Genomic DNA, 22,965 nt, shown 5'->3' on the forward strand with positions numbered 1-22,965 from the left:
TTTCAACAATCCATTTAACTAAATCAAAGTGACTTTCAGGAGCTTGTGCACTCTGCTTAGAATGCCCCCCTCTCTAAGTTAGAGCCCAGTAACCTAACTGCATCTCTTGTATGAGGTTAAAGTGCATGTTGACCTCCTGCCAAGGCAATATTATTATTTTCCATCATTTGATACCAAAATTATAACTTGGCTTGTCTCTGTCTCTTCCCCCAAAATGCTGTTCACATCTGGGATGAAACTCCCATTCAGTGCCTCCAACTGACATTAAACCTTGTAACTAAGGCTTTACCATCTCAAGCCCCTTGCTTTAAGGAATCTAGAATCACCATAACTTGCACTCCCCCCCATAAAATAGTTTTGAGAAATCCACCTGAGGGAATAAACTTTAGCATAAATAATCTCTTTTCACTTAGACATACACAAGAACGCACTTGGTATTTTATATTTATATATATATATAGAGAGAGAGAGATACATTGCCATGAAGTAGACTTGTGTGTCAGGGGATCCCAATCCTCCCTTTTCCTTATGACAGCATCATCTGCTACAGGTACTGTTAGTCTGCAACCATCCCATAGAAATTTCTGCATCATTTGTTTCAGTCTGATTAATGTGGTGGTAGATGACTAACAACAGAATGACTGGGCAACATACAAAACCTCGGGTAGGATGAGTAGTTACATGATTTGGACCTGTTGATCAAGAGCTAGGGTCAGTGACTTCCACCACTGAAACATACCTCTGATGCTGTCAAAAATAGCTTCACATGATAATTCTGTTGACAAAACAACTGATGCAGACAGTCAAATTCCTAAATATTGTACCTTGGTGTGGACCCAAAGATAAGGATATTCCTTATTCATCTCTTATGGTAGATCGTAGTTCAATGAAGGAGCCATAGTTTTGGGCATATTTACCTTAAATCCTGACATTGCCATAAATCTCTCCCAAAGGAGTGGACAGAGGGGATACCACTGTCTTGTTCCCCTTTGATGGACCAAAAGCTTCAGATAATTGTGGTAAAATGTTCACACGATCTGATAAGCCGTAGTAAATACTATGTAATATTTCTTAAATTTCTGATCAAACCCCATTCTTATTAACAATTCCCAGTTAACACTATCAAGCTCTTTTTAGCATCATGTCTAACAATAGCCAAGGGCTTTTGCAGATCTTACACATCTTGAATTAATATCAGGCTTCCCAAAATTTTCTCAGATGTCCTCTATCCTCCTACAAGCCTACACTGAATTGGGGTATTAATCCTGGCAGAACTTTGGTCACTCTCACTGCTATTATAGCCATAAATACATTGCAGTCAGAGCCAGATCATGGTCAAATGGAGCTCTAGGTAGGGTAATGGATCCATCCCCCCACAGCAGCCCTCCTCCTACCGTGTAGCCATTTTAGTGCCCCGTTACTTGGCAATTTCTCCCCAGTTAACATAAACACTGTTCAAACCTCTCAGTGTGCAGACTATTTTCTTCTTCACTTGTACAATGATTACAGATATTTGGATTTAATTTAAAACTTTTATAACAAATTTTATAGCATAAAGACTGATAGACATTTGCTAAACAAAAAAAATACAGTCTCACAATGAAAACAGACTTAGCATGAACAGTAAATGTCTCTGCCCTTGAAATTACATTGAAATGCACATAAAAAAATGCATCTGGCCAGTGGCAGATTAATTTTACCTTTGGGCTGTTTAAAAAACATAGGCCACTAGCACCCATTTTTTGGGCCATGCATACACACTCGTGTTCTTTGATTCACCTTCCTGATTGTATTAAATTATATTTCTTGTATAATACAGCACCACTTGTTAGAACATGTTTTAAATTTGCTGTTTTAAAATGTTTCCAGTAAGCAATGAAATAGAGCGTATAAACCAATAATGACAAAATACCTATTTTAGAACATTTCAACCATACAAGGCCTCTCAAACTTCTGTTATTATAATCCACCAATATCAGTTAACATGCACAATCTCTGCATAATTAAAAGTCATCTGAATAATTCCACATTAAAGAAATCTGTAACTAATGAAAAGGTTACTGCTGGCAAATAACTTTACATTTCAAAGTATCATCGGCAAATTCAGTGCCTGCTGATCTTGAAGAATAAACTGCCTGTATTACATTAAAAAAAAATTGTAAGCTGGGTATATTGCTATAGGGAATGGCTGTCAAACCAACAGCAGGTTAACAGATAGCAGTCCAAAGGAGCACACATGCAAGAGTACAGCACCCCCATCTCCCCTTAAAATGGGTCTACTTTACTTACTCGAAAACCAACATCACTGATATCGACTTCACTGAGATGAAATCACCGACAACACAGAAGACCGACATCCGGAACACTGACATTCCGACCAGAGGTAAGTAACTGCTTGGCCATCCTGTTGAACTTTACCCCTTACTTCCACGGTAGTGCGATCTCGGAGTTGGTATATTTAGTTAGGGTGGTGTGGGGGGAGAACCCCCGACATAGGTGGGTTTAGTTTCGTTTTTTTTTTTTCGGGATGGCCAAGCGGTTACTTACCTTGGGTCAGAATGTCAGTGTTCCAGATGTTGGTCTTCTGGTTTCTCGGTGATTTCCTCTCGGTGAAGTGGATGTCAGGGATGTGAGTTTTCAGGTAAGTGAAGTAGATCCCTGAAAGTATATTATAGTATTAGCAATCTGAACACTAATTTCAAATTCTATAGCACAAACACTAGTGGTCGTTTGCTAAACAAAACAGTTGCACATTGAAAACAGAGTTAGCATGAGCAACAGCAAACTTCTCTTCCCTTGAAACTCACAATGCTTTGAAAATGCACTGAAACTCTTTAGCCATGTTAGTTGGTGTAGAGGCTTCAGACTCTTGTCTCCTGTAACCAAGGTACAGAGTTTGTACCTGAGCAGCTTAATTAACTAACCTGCCATCCTTCCCTAATTAAGCAACCCGACATTCCTAACTAGGGCAGTACACGCATGCTGAAGGAATGAATGGTCTGGCTCATGGCAGCAAGGAAGGAACCTTGACAGTGAAAATTCGTGCATGGAAAAGAAGCAACAGTAAGAGCAACAATAAGAGCAGCAGTAACAGCAACAGTAAGAGCAACAGTAAGAGCAACAGTAACAGCAACAGTAAGAGCAACAGTAAGAGCAACAGTAACAGAAACAGTAAGAGCAACATTTGAATGTGTGTGCCTTGAAGCATGCAGCAAAGCAGGGATGTAGATATGTCCTTAAAGAAGAACACATTTAAAAAAAAGAAAGATTTGTAATTACCACACACCCCCACCCCAGACCCAAATGCTCCAGAATTAGACTTAGCTACTCAATTTAACTCCTTTTTCATTGAATCCATTGCCAAACTAACCTCCTCATTCTCTAGTACCACCTCATTCTCTAATACACCCCCACCCTCCCCTACCAACAATCTACCCTGCACTGCTACTCCTCCCTCATTCCCATCTACTAACTCTCTACCCTCTACCTCTTCTCCTACTCTAACTTCCACATCATCTTCACCACCCCCTAATACTCCCTCTCCCCACTCACCTCTATTCTCATTAAAACCTATACCCACTTCTACTATAAAGAAACTCCTTCTGAAATTGAAGCCATGCACTAACGCACCTGATAACACCCCTTCTTACTTTCTAAGCATAGCTGCTGAAGCAATTGCCTATCCCATAAGCATTTTAATCAACCGCTCCATCCAAGAATTTACAGTACCCCAAATCTGGAAACAAGCCTTTATCATACCTCTGCATAAAGGTGGCAACAATAGCAATGTCACTAACTTCCGACCCATTGCTATCCTGTCTCCCATTTCCAAACTTCTAGAAAAGTGTGTCCAACTTCAACTCTTACCACATCTCTTAGATAATAACCTTCTAACTCCCACACAACATGGATTCAGACCAAATCATAGCACCATGACAGCCCTCCTTTCCTTTCTTGAAACTGTAAATAAAGCTCGTGACTCTGGCCTAATTGTTTCTACCCTACTACTTGACCTCTCTAAGGCCTTTGACACTATCTCACACAGCCTGCTCTTAACTAAACTCTCAAAACTTAACCTATCTCCCTCCTCTTTGAACTGGTTCTCCAGCTACGTATCCAATAGATACCAAGCAGTAAAATGGAAAAAGGCAACCTCCTCATTATTTAATACCCCCACCGGAGTTCCCCAAGGCTCCATACTAGGTCCCCTTCTCTTCAATATATTTATTAATGATTTCTGCAAATCTATTCCATTCTCAAACATCATCCAATATGCAGATGATTCTACCATTATCTGCTCTGCCACATCTACCCCCATACTCCTAAAGCTTACGCAAGAAGCTTTTTCAATCACTGAGCAATGGATGAAAATAAACCACCTAGCACTCAATGCTTCTAAAACTAAATTAATGGTATTTACCCCCTCTAAAGTTACTCCTTTCGATATAAACACATTCTCGATCACTAGTCAAAATAACTCACTTCTGGAACTGGTGTCAGAAGCCAAGTTACTTGGGGTCCAAATTGACAGCCAGCTTAATTTCAACTCCCATCTACAATTAAATATCAAAAAACCCCATCAAAAACTAGGTATGCTCTACCGACAAAATCAGTACCTTACAACCACCTCTAAAATCACTCTCTCTACATCCTTTCTTATCCCCTCCCTTCTCTATGGAGCTCCACTCCTAACTAATCTTCAGTCCACTCTAAAAAAACAACTTTCCTCTTGCTACAACAAAATCGCCAAGTTCGCTAACAGCCATAGGTCCTCCACCCACCACTGTTCCTCTCTCCAAAAATTAAAATGGCTAGAACTACCCAATCATCTCACCTATACTCAGTTAACTCTTGCCCACAAGCTCATTTTCAACCCCTCTCTCTGTCCCTCCCTCTCTTCTGCCTTTAAGATGCACCTACCTGATAGAGTTTTAAGGTCAAACAATCAAAATCTATTAGAAGTACACAAACCAACTCGTCCCCCAGGCAAAAACTTACTATCCTATAACCTAGCTCATCTTTGGAACTCACTACCACCATCCATTCGCACCACCTCTAACCATTATATGTTCAAAAAATCTCTTCACGTACATCTAGTGTCCCAGCGAGAATGCTCTTGCTCCCACCCCTCATAACTAATAATGGCAATTTTCATCTTCCTTCTCTCCCATGTTTACTCCAGCAATTCTTCCTTATTATTTCCCATAACTCACATTATTATTCCCATTTTATCTGCAAAGAATGTACTTGACTGCACCCATTAAGTTTATGCTTCTTACGTAATAACTACTCTGTATCACTCTGCAATATTACTTTTCATAGCCTATAACACCTCCAAGTTTGTTTAATTATCATTAGTAATCTACTGTATGTACCTAGTCTGTATTGTTTTAAATGTTTCCTGTACTTTTGAAATTAATTGCTTGTATCTTTTACATTTGTATAATTATCATTAGTAATCTACTGTATGTACCTAGTTTGTTTGTTTTTGGAGCTTTTCTCCCCAGGACTCCATTGAAAACTGGTTCATTTTGGCCCAATGGACTATCCTGGTAAACCAACTGCAAATAAATAAATAAATAAATAAATAAATAAATAAATAAATAAATAAAAATTAAATGTCATGGCACACCCCATGATCCCCCCCCCCCCAGCCAGCAAGCCCTAGGCAACTGCCGAGGTCATCTAGTGTTGGATATGTCTCTGATTCCATACTGAAATGGGCAGCAGTAGAGTTTCCCTTCCTTCAATATAACTGTTATCACTGCTTTCTCTCAGGAGTCAGGGATTTTTGACACTCCATCATTTTGTTTATTAACTGTACCCATTATTCCAGAATTAAATCATTGCTCATCCTCTATAACTCTACTTGTATGCCATCCATCCTTGGAGACTCCGTAGACACATGAGCCTTCAAAGTTTTCTTAAACTTATCCACCTTTATCAGTCACAATAACTGAGTGGCTTGATCGTCTTTTAGCTTAGCTATAATCTATCTGCGGAATGTATGTATCTAATAATGACAAGAGATTGTTAGCACTAGGTTCAGATGTATGCAAGACACCACATGCATTCACAAATATTTACAGTATCTCCCTCACTGCCAGACAACTTCCTCGGTAGTTCTTGTCACTCTTCTGATGTTCATTAAGAAGACACTGAGGCTTGGATGTTCGTTTAAGTAGTTTATTGTACACAAATACATCAGGATGGATGGCAGGAACATTAAACTTAAATGAACTATCTATCTGACTGACTACATACCTGCATGTTCACACTCTGGCTGCTCACTCAGAATGGCACTCTTACTTGCATGTGTGCAGTACTTATATGCATGTGTTGACTCACTGGAAAGCTTCTTAAAGGTATATCACACCCACTGATCTACATCCTCCCTCTTTACTGAGCTGTCTTATGTAAACAATGACATTTCAATAGGCATGCAATTATATAGACACTAATAAAGAAAAACAACAGTCATGTCCAGGTTGCAGTGTATTTGGAAGTAAATTTCAAGATGTGACCTGATCTTGTGACATAATAGTTAGGACTGAGTTTGGCAACAGGGACAGTTACTGAGGAATGTTCTGCTTGAGTAGTCTCAGGGATTTTCTCAGGAATAGGGATTGCTGATGGAATGTTCTCTGGAACAGGAACATTGGACAAGTCACTCTGAAAACTAGAGTCTTTGTCACAGGCAAGATACTGTAACACTGGTTTGGACACTGGTAACAAATGCTTCTGATTTCATCTAAATTCCATTCCTTATGGTTCCATAATGCACAATCTCAGCTCTTGACACAAACTTTTCACAAATCCAATGCAATCAACACCTTTTGATGTCTGCATCCTCACTATTTCTCCTTTTTTCAATGAACTGAGTGGTTTGCTGGTTTTATCATAGCAAGACTTCTGGAATAAATACTTTTTCAACAGTTGTGCTTTTACAGCTTTGTTGTTCTTAGCACATGGAGCCAACAAATTACTGCTGATTTGTAGTGTGGTTTCAGTTTGTCCTGACATAAGTCTCTGGGCAGATGAACCAAGATGATTATCACAAGGAATATTTCTGAGATTTAACAAGTTCAAGACTACTTGTAATATGAACAAAGCCCCACTATTCTGCAAATTTCTTGAACTTATGACTTGTAAACTGTGCACCATTGACAGAAATAACTCTGTGTGGACTGCCATGGATAAAAAAATGTCACTTCAACTTAGTAATGACAGTATTGGAAGTTATGTTGGGAAGTAGGTCAATCTTGAACCAATTTGAATAAGAGTCTACTAACACTAAGTAATGTTGACCATTCCATTCAAAGATATATGTGGTTACTGTTGACCAAGGAAGTGCAGGAATCTGGCTTAAGTGAAGTGTTTTTTTTTTATTGATGTGGCTTTATAGTATTACATACTGAACAAGATGAAAGTACTTTCTCAATATCTCTTGACATAGAAGGCCAAAATACTAGACCTCTTGCCCTTCTTTTGGTAGAATCAGTTTCTGGGTGGCCACTGTAATGCAACACCACTGGACCAGTAATCAAGGAGCATCAATCCTCACCACTAGCACCAGTGGGGACATACACTGGGAGGATGACAGGTACACATACAGTATTTCCAGATGCAACTCACTGCATCAAGTGCAATTTCCCTTAAGAGCACACAGTGATCACAATCAGTCCAGGGCTTGTTTCTCCCTCTTTCTCCAGATCCCCAGTGAGACTCCCCACTGGCACAGCTATAGAGTTTAGTCCTTAGCCAGGGTTCCAAGCCAAGTCCTCCAACACTCCCTCTGTCCAACCAGTGCTTCATGTCCCTGCCCAAGTAGCTGACATACACACTTTTGGAGATTTGTTTTACACGCACACACACGCACACACACACACACACACACACACACACACACACACACACGCACGCACGCACACACACACACACACACACACACACACACACACACACACACACACACCTGGGAAAGGCTGGCACAGGTTTACTAGCTATTTCTCATTCTGCCCAGACTATAAAGTGGTTATCACTGCCACCAGACCCCCTTATCAGCCACTTTAAGGCCCTTAACAAAGGCTGTCCAATCTTATTGTGAAATGTTACTATTAATACAAATGGTAGTTTGACCAAGAGCAAGCCTGTTAGGAGTGGCCCACAGTGCCACCAAATAAATATGCAAGTACTCTCAGAACTTAAATAACTATACAAAGATCAGCCACAATGAAATGTTTAAATATGTTTAATAATAAATAATAAAATAACAAGAAAATACTCTGTTTATAATTACAGTGACATCAGAGTTCAAAATCACAGGAAATATTTAAAACAACATTGCAGGACAGCCTCAAATAAATAAAGAAACATATCTAAACTAAGTGTTGCTATATTCCTGACTATATCTAAGAGAATTATGCTGTTCCCTAGACTTACTTACTCAGAGCAAGGCAGAGGTGTGGTAAATGGAACTTGTCAGGTCCAAGACATAATACAGAATGCTGCATCTCTCTCTCAGAGTTCTCAAATTAATATCTCAAATATTACTGCTGGGCTAACTTGCAGAATAGCATCATTGTTTCTCATCTGTCTCCTAGTTCCCAGGCCCCAAAACAACCATTGATGGCAGCTGGTAAGATTTACCATCCACGTGTGAAAATACATGGACAAGGGCTTTTACTCAGATCTTTTGGAAGATGGTGGAAGTCATAAAACAATTTACATTCCTCCACATTTAAAGACAATACAGAAAGCTCCCTAGTACAGCCACTGTGTCTGTTGCTGCACTGAAACTGAAATATAACATTTTTGTATGGCCTAGCCATAAAGTAATTTAATTTCAGTTATTTTTCTGAAGTTAACCTACTGCACTCCAGTTTCCACTGTTAAAATACACGCTTAAGCAGTTGCAATAGTACATGTACATTTCTGTTCTTTTCCAGTAGGGTATACTGTGAATACATTTCAAGCACAAGCACTCTACAAAGTATCTCGTTAGCTCACGTCTGTACAAACCATCTTATATGACATACAGTTGTAATATATTTGTAGCACAAGCATCTTATATAGATCATGTTAATATCCACAAATGACATATAATTATTTACAAAATTCCAGATAGCTGTCCTGGAAGTATCTCCTTTCGTCACACTTCTTCTCCCCTTGAATACTCAAGCTGTTTTTTTCAATTGGCCCTTGAGAAACATTGCTTGAGAGGGATGAGCCTATCTGGGAATACATTACCCCATTCCCTGTCTTGAGATTCCAACTGCCTTTGCATTGCTGACCCCATTACAGTGTTGCACTGTCCTATCATATTCCTGTAATTCTAGGCTCCGCCATAGTAACTTGGGATTTTGCTGGCTGGCTCACTGTAGCCATATAACCTCCTCAGACTCCTCCAGCCTTCAACTGCAAATACGTAGCACCAGGGCCTTCCTGTCATGGTAAGGTTTCATCATGTTAACATGGTACAGTTTGTGCCCCTGCCTAGCAGTTCTACCATGTAGCTAACATCACTGACCTTCCTTAGCACTTTAATGGGTAACTCCCAAGCTGCCTGCACCTTGTTGTGTCTGACAGGAATGAGAACCATAACCTGCTTCCCCCCAGCATACTCTCTAGCTTGTGCATTCCTGTCAGACTAGACCTTTTTCGGCTGTTGGGCTTCTGCCAGGTTCTCCTGGGCCAAGCCCATGAGTTCCCTGAGCCTTGTCCTGAGATTTAGGACATATGCTACAACAGACTCCTTCTAGGATTCACACTCACCCTCACACTCATAACGAATCAAACTAGAGGTTCCCTCACCCTATGCCCATGCAACAACTCAAATGGTGAAAAACCTGAGGAGTCCTGGGGCATATCCCTGTAAGCAAACAACAGATGGGGCAAATATTTGTCCCACTCCCTCTTAGACTGGTCTGCAAATGCCCATAGCATAGTCTTGAGAGTACAGTTTAACCTGTCCACCAGACCATTAGTCTGGGGCTGGTAGGGGGTGGTCTTTAGGTGCTTCATCCCACAACACTCCTACAGACAAGCCAGCAGGTCTGACATGAAATTGGCACCTCTGTCAATCAGTATTTCTTTTGGGAAACCTACACTGCTGAAAATCTCTAACAAAGCATTTGCTACCTTTTCTGCCTCAATGGAGGACAGAGCCACCTCCTCAGGGTATCTGGTAGCATAATCTGCTACCACTAGGATATACTTCTTCTCTGTGGAACTTGGGTAGTAAGAGGCCCCACAATATCCATAGCTACCTTTTGAAATGGCTCCTCAGTCACAGGCAAAGGCATCAAAGGAGCTTCCACCTTGTCTCTTACCTTGCCTACTTTTTGGCACTGCTCACAGGTCCTACAGTACCTTGTTACATCTCTCAAAATCCCAGGCCAATAAAAGTTCTGCATAATGCGTCTCTTTGTATGCTTTATGCACATGTGACCTGCAAAGGGAATATCATTGGCTATGACTAAAAGTGCCAGATGGTAGGCTCTGGGCACCATTCCTTGAGAATCAGGTGCCTCACTAACTACCTCCCTCAGGCCTTGTAATGTAGGGTCTGAGAGCTGAGTCTGTCTCAACTCTCTCTTTGTAACCCTTCCCAGCTCCCCTTCTACAGGAAGTCTGGTATTTTCTGACAGTGGTGCCTCACTGTCAGCCTGGGCACTACTACTCACCTCTACCTTTGCAGTCACTCTGTCCAAGGGAATATCAGTATCCACAAGCAGCTGTGGCTCACCTTCTGCCTCACTGCTACAGGGTAGCTCCCTCTCTGAATTAACCACCACACCAGTCTTGGCTTCAAGTTTGCAGTCTCTCTGGGTCCCCAAGGCTACCAGACCCACATGCTTGGCTCCAAGCCGGACTGCATAGGTTCATAGGTTCATAGGTAGGTACTAGGCTATTGGCCCTAGGGCCTATATAAGCCTAGCCAAAAAGGTACCCACACTTTTGCCACCCAAGAAAACTATTTTCTTGTACCCCTGTTGAGCAGAGCCACAGAAGTGATCCCCGGGGAGAATTTCCTATCTCTCATCCAATCATCAAAATTTTTCTTGAAGAGTGCTAATGAGGAGCTTTGTTTGATATAGATAGGTAGTTTGTTTCAGAGTATGGGAAGTCTCTGGGACAGGAATCTGTAACTGCATGCACACAAGACACTGCATTATCAAAATCATTCCCTGTCAGGACATCTGCAGGGATATCCTCAAACACACCTACTTGCTTGCTTCCTTTTTCACCCTCCCAGTCAAGTCAAACCCTAGCCAAAGGTACTTGGACTGGGGTCCCTCCTAAAGTTCTGACTGGAGTAAACTCCCCAAGCAAGTAGTGCTCCTCTTTAACCATTGCAGGCTTTACAATGGTTAGGTCAGAGGCTGTGTCTGTCTTAGCAGTAGCCTGTTTCCCAACTGCTAAGATAGGATATAACCTCTTGTGGCAGTTTGGTACCCTTTTTGTCTCCAGGCAACTTACTGCTGGCATTCTGTCATTTCCGCTTACTGGCTCTCCACCTTTTGTGCCCCACTTTGCCTCCATGGACATCTATATGCTACATGGCCCCACTGGTAACATTTAAAACATTTAACCCTTGATCCTGGCAGTGTACCTGAACTAGTGGCTTCCCCTGCTACTGGCAGACTCTGTTGGGGCAGTTTAAACTACCCACCATGGGTTCCCTTAGACCCATGAGCAGCACTGGGTATCACTTTTCTTGTGCAGTGATGCCCTGCTCGCTATGTATAGGTCTCCCTTTTTCCACAACTCATCTGCAGTATTGCATTGCCCATCTGACAACCAGATTCTCATGTCCTCAGGCAAAGTGCCAAGGGCTTGTTCCCTTACCAAAAGGTCTGACAGCCCTTCAAAAGTGATGACCTGACACCCATTCACCCACCTATGAAAATAAGTGCTTAACTCAGCAATATATTTACACACATTTTCATCTGCATTGCACCTATGCTCATGAAACTTTTTCCTATAAGCTTCAGGTGATAACTTAAAGCACTCTAATAAAAAAAATTAACAGTATTGTAATTTAAGCAATCAGTATCAGACAATTTAGAAATAGCAGTTACAGCTTTACCATGGAGTATGGGGGTCAGGAGTCGTACCCAGAGCCCTTGGTTAATGTTATACTGTTTACATATCCTTTCAAACATATGAATAAAACTATTAAAATTATCACCCTCTGCAAATTATGGAAGAAATTTATTGACTTTGTTGCCTCTGAGGTTCGGTTACTTCCTTCCCTATTACCTCCATGATCGTGGCAAAAAGTCAGTATCTCCTTGTCATGTTGCCTCTGCCTCTCATTTTCCTCAGTTTCCAGATGTCTCAGTCTCTCTGCTGTGATTCTAATCACATTTGTTTCTGTTTCTCCTTTTCTTCAGCCTCAAAATTCCACAGTCTCTCTGCTGATTCTATTTCCAAATGTCTGGCCTCCAGTTCAAGTTCCTTTAATTCCAGATGGATTTTTAAGTCCTCTGAGGCAAAGCTGAACTGTTCATTTTCTGAGAGTTGTACATCCCCAACACCAGTCTGGATGTCCTCCTGGTTACTGATCTGTGATGCAGCTGTGACTAAGGCTGCAATCATTTTTGCTTTAGTCAGGTTGGCATGCACCAATCCTTTGTCTTGGCACACCACAGCTAACTGGCTCCTTGTCAGCTTGCCATACTCCTCTGCTGACATCCTTGCCTGTTCTCCCTGACTAACCAAGCTAACAAAACATAAATAAAACCATTGTGATATTAAACTCTGAATTTTCACTGTGTGGCTGCTTGAGAGTACAGACACCTTCTTTACTGACCACTGTTTACAGGCTGCAGGTATTCAATATCCAGATCACTGAATCCCAATATGTGGATATCCCACCATTGCCAACCAATAAATGTGATGCCCCACCACTGGACCAGTAATTAAGGAGCCTCAATCCTCACCACTAGCACCAGTGTGGGATGTACACTGGGATGATGACAAGTACAATACAATATTTCCAAATGTAGCTCACTGCATCAAGTGCAATTTCCTTAAGAGCACACAGAGACCACAGTCAGCCCAGGACTGGTTTCTCCCTCTTTCTCCAGATCACCATTAAGACTCCCCACTGGCACAGCTATACAGTTAAGTCCTTAGCTAGGGCTCCAAGCCAAGTCCTCCAATACTCTATCTCTGTCCAACCAGTGCTTCGTGTCCATGCCCAAGTAGCTGACACACATACTCTTGGAGATTTGTTTTAGACACACACACACACACACACACACACACACACACACACACACACACACACACACACACACACACACACACACACACACGTGGGAAAGACTGGCATGGGTTTACTAGCTATGCCCTGTTCTGTCCAGATGAGAAGGTAGTTATCACTGCCAACTAAACCTGTTATCAGCTACTTTAAGGCCCTTAACAAAGGGTGTCCAGTCTTACTGTGTAATGTTACTATTAATACAAATGGTAGTTTAACCAAGAGCAAGGCTGTTAGGAGTGGCCAATAGTGTCACCAAATAAATATGCAAGTACTCTCAGAACCTAAATAGCTCTACAAAGATCAACCACAATGAAAGGTTTAAATATGTTTAATAATAAATAATAAAAGCACAAGAAAATACTCAGTATATAATTAGAGTGACATCAGGGTTCAAAATCACAGGAAATATTTAAAACAACATTGCAGGACAGTCTCAAATAATTAATAAAGAAAAATATCTAAATTAAGTATTGCTATATTCTTGACTATATCTAAGAGAATTATACTGTTCTCTAGACTTAATTACTCAGAAGAAGGCAGAGATGTGGTGAATGGATCTTCTCAGGTCCAAGACAGAATAGAGAATGCTGTCTCTCTCTCTTTCTCTTTCTCTCTCTCAGAGAGTTCTCAAACTAATATCTCAAATATTACTGGTGGGCTAACTTGCAGAATGACATCACTGCTTGTCATCTGACTCCTAGTTCCCAGGCCCCAAAAACAGCCATTGATGGCAGCTGGTAGCATTTAGCATCTACCTGTAAAAATACATGGACAATGGCTTTTCCTCAGATCTTTTGGCAGATGGTGGAAGTCATAAAACAATTTACATTCCACCACAATTAAAGACAATACAAAAAGATCTCTTGTATAGACATTGTGTCTGTTGCTGCATTGAAACTGAAAGATGACATCTTTTTATGGCCTGACCATAAATTAATTTAATTTCAGCTATTTTTTCTGAAATTAACCTCCTGTATTCCAGTTTCCATTGTTAAAATATACATTTAGACAGTTACACTAGTGCATGTACATTTTTGTTCTTTTCCAGTAGGGTACACTGTGGATACACTAATACATTTGTAACACAAGCATCTTATGTACATCATGTTGATATTTACAAATGACATATTATTTACAAAATTCCAGATAGATGTGCTGGCAGTATCCCCTTTCATCACATCCACAATACAAGATTTTAATATACTTTTGTTGCAATGATTTTGGAACAATCACTTTAGGACCTTTCATGATGACAACAAAATCTCATCTCTGTATGGAAAATACTGCTGCACTTCTACTGGTAAACAAGATTGCTTAGAAGGCCATCCTCTACTGATAAACTGGTTGAGCTTCTAGAGAATTGAATCTAAAGCTGTGTGAGTTCTGAGCTCATCATCATGTGTGGAAGAAAAAATTCTCACTTCCATGACCTTAAAACCAAGTTGCTCATTGTTATGCTGTTCTGTGTTTTTTTCTGGGTTATCTAGATAAAGTATTAACAAGATAAAAAAGTTTGACTTTTGTGTAAAAAGATGGAAATTGTACTTTTGCAATTTGAGTATCAAGGCATTGCAATCTAGCTAGAGCTGTATGCATAGGTTTTGCCAAAATAGTAACTAGAGGTTGATGGTCAGTTTTGATCTTGATAGGTTGACCATAAATATAATCATGGAACTTCAAACATGCAGACACAATTGTCAAAAGCTCCTTCTCAATCTGGGCATATTGCATCTCAGTTTGTGTAAGAGTTCTCGATGCATAGGCTACGGGTCTACCCTCTTGAAAAATGACTGCACCTAGACAAAATTTAGAATAATCACAGGAAAGAGTAACTAGCTTGTGAACATCATAGTAGCTGAGAGCTGGAGTTGGAGAGTTGCACATGAATAAAATGATACCCACTAGAATTATTATAATAGCTATCAACATGAAGAATTTCAAAATACCTCCACCCAGAAAAGATAGTTAACAATGCCAGCTGAAAGCTGTCAGCTTCTTTTGCATGAGACAGTTCAATAACTTTTTTGTATTATCTCTAGGTGACTATATATACCATTTGACTTACCAGGAATAAACGAGCAGCGCTATGTTTTCAAGAGTGCACATGTACCACCCTTAGAAGCTGGGATGAAATCAAGTGCCATTTGGTTCTGCAGCACCGCAATATGCATGGCAGTCATTTCAGTTATAATCAGATTTATTCATTCAAAAGTAACATTGCTTAATATTTCTAATTGTTTAAACAGCTTTTTCAGCTCCCAAAATTACTTTATTCTATAAACAGGTACAATTCCTTCTCATGAAATAACACCAACACCCAGGTCCAATTGTGCTAGTCATTTAAATGCATTATTTTCCACAGGGTGATGGCAAACCCAAAAAGCATCTATTTTCAGAATTAATTTTTAATGTCCTTTACTTCTCTCTTTCAGCAAGTATTGTGTTTTTTTTTTTACTAGATACAATCTCTGTATGTAAAATAGCTTAATTACATAGTCTATGTAGCAATAGTTTCTCCAGTCTATTGGTAACCAGGGATAACCTTGATCTTTGCTGATATAATAAAACTCATGTAATGCTGCCATACCCAACCTTTTAGCCCTAGCATATATATTTTGAGTAAAATTGCAGTTACTTCATTTGACATAAAGTGTCCCATTTTTAACTCAACAGATATGTTTCTGTAGAATCACTGACAATTGAAGTGGAACTTGTTTAAAAAGAGTAGAATTGCGCAAATTATTATGTTTAGCTTTTTGATTTTTGGTCAAAATGATTTCACAAAATGCTGCTCCAATTGTTGCTCAGCTGTTGGTATTGGGAATAATGGAATACCCCCAATATGTGCAATTGCTATATGCTCACCCTAAAAGTTACTGAGATTTATGGCTTATGCATATTTATACAATTCAGTGAAGAAAGTATTAAACTTAGGATGCCAGTCTGGTGTTTTTGCTCAGTCTTAACTAAACATTTATCTCTGAGTTTATGTAAATGTTTATCACTGATAAAAAAAAAATTTTTAGTATCTACAGTTTCAATGGCTTCAGATGAAAGAAGAAAATGCAGTAAAATGTTAATGCTGAATACCATAATCCAGAGTCTAAAAAAGTCTATATGACTATCAAACAGGCTAGGGCTCAAAGTTGGCTTTTGAAGAGTTGCAAGAAAGGATGATAAAAATGTTTGTAGTTTACATGCTATCTAGTCCCAAAAAGACTTCATCCTGAACTTTGAATTGATTGTAGCTCCTCAAGTGACACCCGGTATCTTGGATCACTGTCTGGATCTTGGGATGATCTCCACTCAGTGTCTGTTGCAGATAATGCTGCAAGATCATAAAACCTCGCATTCAATTGCATTGTTGATGATAATGTTGTTGACGTAGACGAAGAAGAATTACAAAGCCTTATTTTTTTACTATGATGACATTGTTGAATCACTTGGCTTCAATTTTGGATTTTTTTTTTGTGTGTGGGATCTGATTGGCTTTTCAACATTGAAAGAAATTATGTGGATGGCATCTTGTTGAATCTGTCACTAGGGCAGGCCTCTTTGACATGTGACACATGTACTCAAGAAGGTGATCTTTTATATCTGATGGCGGTAATGGTTGCAACTAAAACCAGAAAGAGTCCTTTTCATTTTGGTTGAAGTGAATGCATTCTGGCAAAGATTCAGATAAAAAAATATGTGCTCTGGCAGTATGTTATGTTGAGAGGTTGAGCCTGGCTGCTGCTGGGCTACAATCACTTTAAGATATAGATGCTGCAAGATAAAGATGAGACACTTGCAATAAAGAAAAACAGGTTTGTCAACATTTTTTTAACTCCAACTTTTTAGTCAGTGTTGTGTCAGGCATTTGTCTAGGGTTTTTCATGAGACTTTTGTGTGGAGTACTTTTTAGAACTGCTAACTGCTCTATGTACACTAAAAATACTATAGGCAATGCTTCAGGCCATTTTAGACCATTTCTTGATACAATTTTAGTTTTGACAAACTGATTAGCACTTTTAACAAATTTTGAACCTTGAGCTCTATGCAGGAAATGATACAGCTGTTAATGAAAAGACTTTACATATCTGTTGAACACCTTGACTTGTAAAATGAGTCCCTCTGTCTGAATGAATATAGCAAGCAACACCAAATCTAGGAATCAGTTCTAGTAGTAACTTTCTGGCGAGAATAATCACACAATTTTTAACACAAGGTTAAGCTTCAATTCACTCAGAAAATACATTAACAATCACCAAAACATAGTTGAATTTTTGTGGCTGCAGATGTTCAATGAAATCCCACTGTACACAACCAAGAGTTCCTCATGGCTTTTTCAAAGATTATGTAGGGACAGGAACACTTTTTGTCACATTATATTACAAAATACTGAATGACTTTTGAAATGTAAGGGACATACCAATCAGTCAATAATGATCTTATTAATGCATTTTTTTTCAAATGAAAGGGCAAATAATAAGCCTGAACCAATTGACTTAGAAAAGAACATTCGAGGTTGCCATACTGAATCCAGAGAGTGGCTGCAGCCATCAAAAATCCACCTTACTCTTTTGGAGTTATTAGCATGAGTCTGAAAAAGAGAACAATGTTTGTAAAAAAACAGGTTGGTTAGTTTTTTTGCAGTGGCTACAAAAATGAAGACTGAACAGGATAAGACAATGCAGCTTATCTAGCCAACATATCTGCAAAACAGTTTTTCTTTGAAATATATGAATCATTAGTCTTATGTGTGGCACACTTTACCACGGCTTTTTTTTTTTTGCAACAAAAGTGCATTAAATAGTTTATAATAACAAAAACAGAGTTTTTAATAATTTTTGCTGATGTCAGATACCCTCATTTTTCAAAGTGTTTCAAAACCAAGAACTACCCCATAAGCATAATGTGAGTCTTTGAAATTTGTTACCTTTGCAGTAATGGCTACAAGTTTGGAAGCCAGAGAAGACACATTTTAGACACATTTTTGTTTAACTGTCCTGTTAACAGCACTTCATTTTTTCTGCACATGGAAAATGCTTCTGTTAACATGCCATCCTCCCTTTCAGTACAGGATTAATCAACAAATAGAAGTAATTTGAAATGTGGTAATGGGACATCTTTTAAATCTGATCTAGGAAGAAGCATATGGTTAGTTACAAAAATACAGTCATGTGGTTCTTCATTGTCCACTGTAGGAATTAAAGAAGCAGGGTTATGAGGTGGACATTTAATTATCTTCAATGAAGGGTTGGTAAGCAAAGATAGTTCATATTTAGACAGTGTAGCAGATAAATATTGTGTTTTGGTTTTTAGTAATAACACTTTTACTGAATGCAGAACTGCTACAAAACCTAGTGCCCACGAGTTAGTGCAACTTCCATTTTTACTATATACACCATCATGGCCACTGCCTTAGGCAGTGGGAAAGGATGGCTGCTACTGGATCAAGATTTGTACGGAAATAAGCAACAAGTCTAAAACCATTATTTTTATACTGTGATAATAGTCCTAATGCTACTTTATTTTTTACAACAGAATAGAAAACAATACTTTAAAATAATCAGATAGTCCAAGAGGCAGGAGGGTTAGAAAGTAAACTTTTTACTTGAACAAAAGCCTATTCAAAATGTTCTTGCCAGGCAGGGCTTTGGAAGTAGTTTTTTTTTTTTTTTTTTTTTTAATAATTGTAATAATAGTCTTACTACTCTTGCATAATTAGAAATTTATAATAAACTAAATAAAGCGAGAGCAAAACAATGAAGGGTAGCCAGTACACCATGTAAAGGCAATCTTCCAATCAGTAATCCAAAGACGTAGATATAGTAATAAACTGAAAACGATCTCTCATCAGTAATATAACAATTTATTTGTGCAGCACAGGTAAGCGCTTTCGCCAAAGGCTTCTTCAGACCTGTTACATAATTTCAACAAGACATTTAAATAGTTAATTTGGCGGGAAAGTCGCCTAATTATTTAAGGAAACATTATGCACTAACTAAATCAAATACATATAGAAACACAGCATATATATCTAAAAACAATTATTAAAACTTCATTGAATTGATCCATTTATTAAATATCCATGTATGCATATCATAAAAAATATATATATTGTACATGCAGTCTATATAAATAGTAAGATTGAATAGAACCATTCAAGGTCTACAATTCAATTGAACTGCATAAAGTGTGTTGATCTCAAGCAATTATAATTGTTAGTGGACTATGAATAAAATATAAGGATAAAAAATATATAAAGAGTATATATGTAAAAGTATATAAAAGTATATATAAGAATATATATAAAAAATATATATGTATATGTATGTTGAAAAGAAATATAAAATATACATATGTACAATGCATATAATCACTTTAATCTCCTCATCTTGAGAAAAGAACGAATGGGTACTTTGCCGTTTAAACCCGGTGGTACATTAGACCTAAGTCTCATGATCCAGGTGGTCTCCCTGGATTCCGTATAAGTGCCAATATCACCTCCTCTGATGGTGTTTTGTACCTTCTCTAAGATCCTAAAATTAAAATAATGGTCCATCCCCTGTTCACTGGCATGCTTGGCAAGAGCATTACTGACTGTATTTTTTCTAATGTGATACGAATGTTCACGTATACGATCCCTTAGGGGTCGGTTGGTCTTACCAACGTAAAACGCTGAGCATTGTACACACGATGCCAGATAAACTACATCTCTTGTCATACAGTCTCCATCTGCCCGTACTGTGAAACTCCCTAAGCCTTTACATGGTGTACTGGCAGATTGCCTTTACATGGTGTACTGGCTACCCTTCATTGTTTTGCTCTCGCTTTATTTAGTTTATTATTGGTTTTCATACTTGGCTTTCTCGGCGAGAGCATTAACTTTTCGTGGGATTCCTTTATTGACTTTTTATAATTAGAAATTTGTTGACAGCAGAAACCTGTCAATCCCAGAAAAGCCTGTAGTTGTTTTAATGTTGTAAGGTGGGGTGCAGCTTGAATAACAATAATGCGTGAGGGTAAGATTTGCCAAGAGCCTATGGAAATAAGATGTCTTAAATATTGGATTGTGGTTTTCATAACTATAATTTTGCTTTATTAACCTTAAATCCTAATTTTGCTAATTTTGTTAAGATAAAAATAGAGTCTTATCTACAGCTAGCGTAAGAATCAGAAGCTAGAAGCAGATTGTCTACACACTGTATTAAAGCAGACCCACACTGAAATTAAATTTTATCCAGTTGTTTTTTTTTTTTTTCCTTCATTTTTCTAGAGAAAAGAGTAGGTGATTTTATATGGCTTTGTGCTAATTTTGTCCATATGTATTGTTTAACATTGCCGCCTATCAGTTTTTTTTCTGGACTATCTGGAAATCAAACCGATTGTCCATAATGCTCATAATGTTTTAAAACAACTCTTATAGGTTTTGCATCTTTTATGACTCCTGTCTTGTAGTCATAGTATTCCACAGCTGTGGAGGAACAGTTTTAAGGCCCTCCAAATCAGCTACATTTGAGGTCTGTTCTGATTTAAGTACTGGGAAGAGTGTATTTTTATTTGCACAAATAGCAGTTTAATACAGACTCAAATGGGAAGATCCATTTGGAATATGTAAAACTAATTTGTTTGGAGTACAAAATACAGTACATTGCAATTTACACATCAAATCTCTACCTTAAAGGTATAAGGGGGCGGTATTTTTACAGTAAAAGGATGTTGATCTTTTAATGGACCTATCTGAATGAGAATAGTTTTTTGTCTCTGGCTAATGCAAAGGAACCTCAGAGACTGTCACACCCTGAGCAGAATTTGTGGAGAGTGAGAGGTGTTTTGCATTTGACAAGGAGATCATAGACTGAGTTGTTCTTTTGTCAACGGGGAAGGGAAGAGTAGAATTACATACTGTAACAGTAGCAAAGAGACCTTCTGGGTCTACTGCTACCAAAGGAAAGAGCTGTGTTTCCTGTTCATGACTCTCTTTTGCTTCCGTACTTGTTACTACAAAAGTAGTACTTCTAGTAGGAGGATGTCTTTTGTGTTGTTGTGATGCTTGGAAATTTGGTGTAAGAGTTGGCTGAAAAGATGGACGTGTTTGCTGAAAAAAAGGGCATTCATTGTGCCATTGTCCACTCTGACCACAGTTAAAGCATGGACTAATGTGCTGCCCTTGCTGCTAAGTTTGTGATGAAGTTGGAAGGTAAACATTTTGCTGACATTTTCCATGATCTTGATGTGGGAAGAATTTAAATCTACCTCTACTTCCTGCCCCACCCTCTTCCCTGTGAATCAGTCGTAAATTGTTGAAGTTGAACGTCTTCTAATATTTTTCTTTTGTTGTTCCTTTTTTTCCCCTGACTGTGTTGTCTGATAAATATTGTACTTGGTTAATAATTTTATGAATACTTAAACTGTAACAATTAAGACAAACTTTTTTTTTAATCTATTCTTGTATTATTGGCAATACGTTGTCTACAAATGCTGCTGACAACTCATTGGCTGCCACTCCCTTTGTACATTATGGATGCCCAAAAAAAGCTTTGAACACATCTATCATGAGCTGGAGATAACACATCAATATATTCTTTCTCTTTCTGTACAATTACCTTAATTTTTGCCCAATTAGGGTTTGCAGGCATGTTGTAGAGATTCCTTTTAGTAAATATTTTTTTGTGGTTAGAAGCCAGTCATCTAAGTGTTTTTGAATATTATCTCCTATAGCTGATTTTTTTCATATTTTTCTGAAAACATCTAGAGTTGTACAGGCTTTAAAAAATGCTTATAAGTCTTTGATAGTAGGGTTTTGTAACTGAATATGTCCTTTTAAAATTTTAGCACATTTACCTGAATATGTTTGAATGGGAGGGATAAAATCCACAGTACTTTGCAAATCTAATGCAGTCTATGGATGCACTTCCCCTATAATAGGTTCGACATCTCTATCTCAAGCGTCTGTAACATTAGGTACCTCCCTCAAAGGATGAATCCGAGTATCAGATGGTGCGTTAGTGATGGGGTTGTTGGTGTCAGTGGATGAGTCAGAATTTGACGCACCCTGAAAGCTTTTGTTTAGCAGTTGGTTCCACATATATTTTTCTCCATCAATGATTATTGGAAACTGTGTAATCAGCCGTTTAAACTTCATTAATGTATTTGACTTAGAAGGGGCACTTTTATTGCCAAACCATTTTAAATTATCTGTGTGTTTTGCTGCAGAAACATGTTTGTGTTTTGGATATAACTATCTACCCTTATTTGCTATTCTCATTAACATTTGTTCAGAATGTGAAACAGCATCTTGCTGTCACTGCTACCAGATCTGTTGTTGTAAACTGAGTCTTGGAGATAGGTAGAAGTACTAAAAGAAACTTGGACGGTATCAGGGAAATAGAAGGGGGCTATCCGCAAATCATTTTCCTACCTGCTTTCCCAGAGAGGGAGGGCAGTCTGCTTCATAAGAAGCAGAGTGGTCATAAGGGGGACGGGGCCTGAATGAATCAGAGGCCAGTCATCATCAGACAAATCAGGCTGAGTTGCTTTTAATTTTTCTGTTTAAATGACAAAGACCCCAGATACCATAAGATGTATCTTTTGCATTTTTCTGTAATGTGCTTACTGTCTTATTAGCTGCCTGCAGCTGTGTTTTTAATCTAACTGAATTGTATTTTAAACGTCTAACTACAGATTATTTTTTCTTGTTTTTA

This window comes from Protopterus annectens, chromosome 2.part2 (assembly GCF_019279795.1).
Source record: "Protopterus annectens isolate FY-2018-M chromosome 2.part2, PAN1.0, whole genome shotgun sequence".
NCBI lineage: Eukaryota > Metazoa > Chordata > Ceratodontiformes > Protopteridae > Protopterus > Protopterus annectens.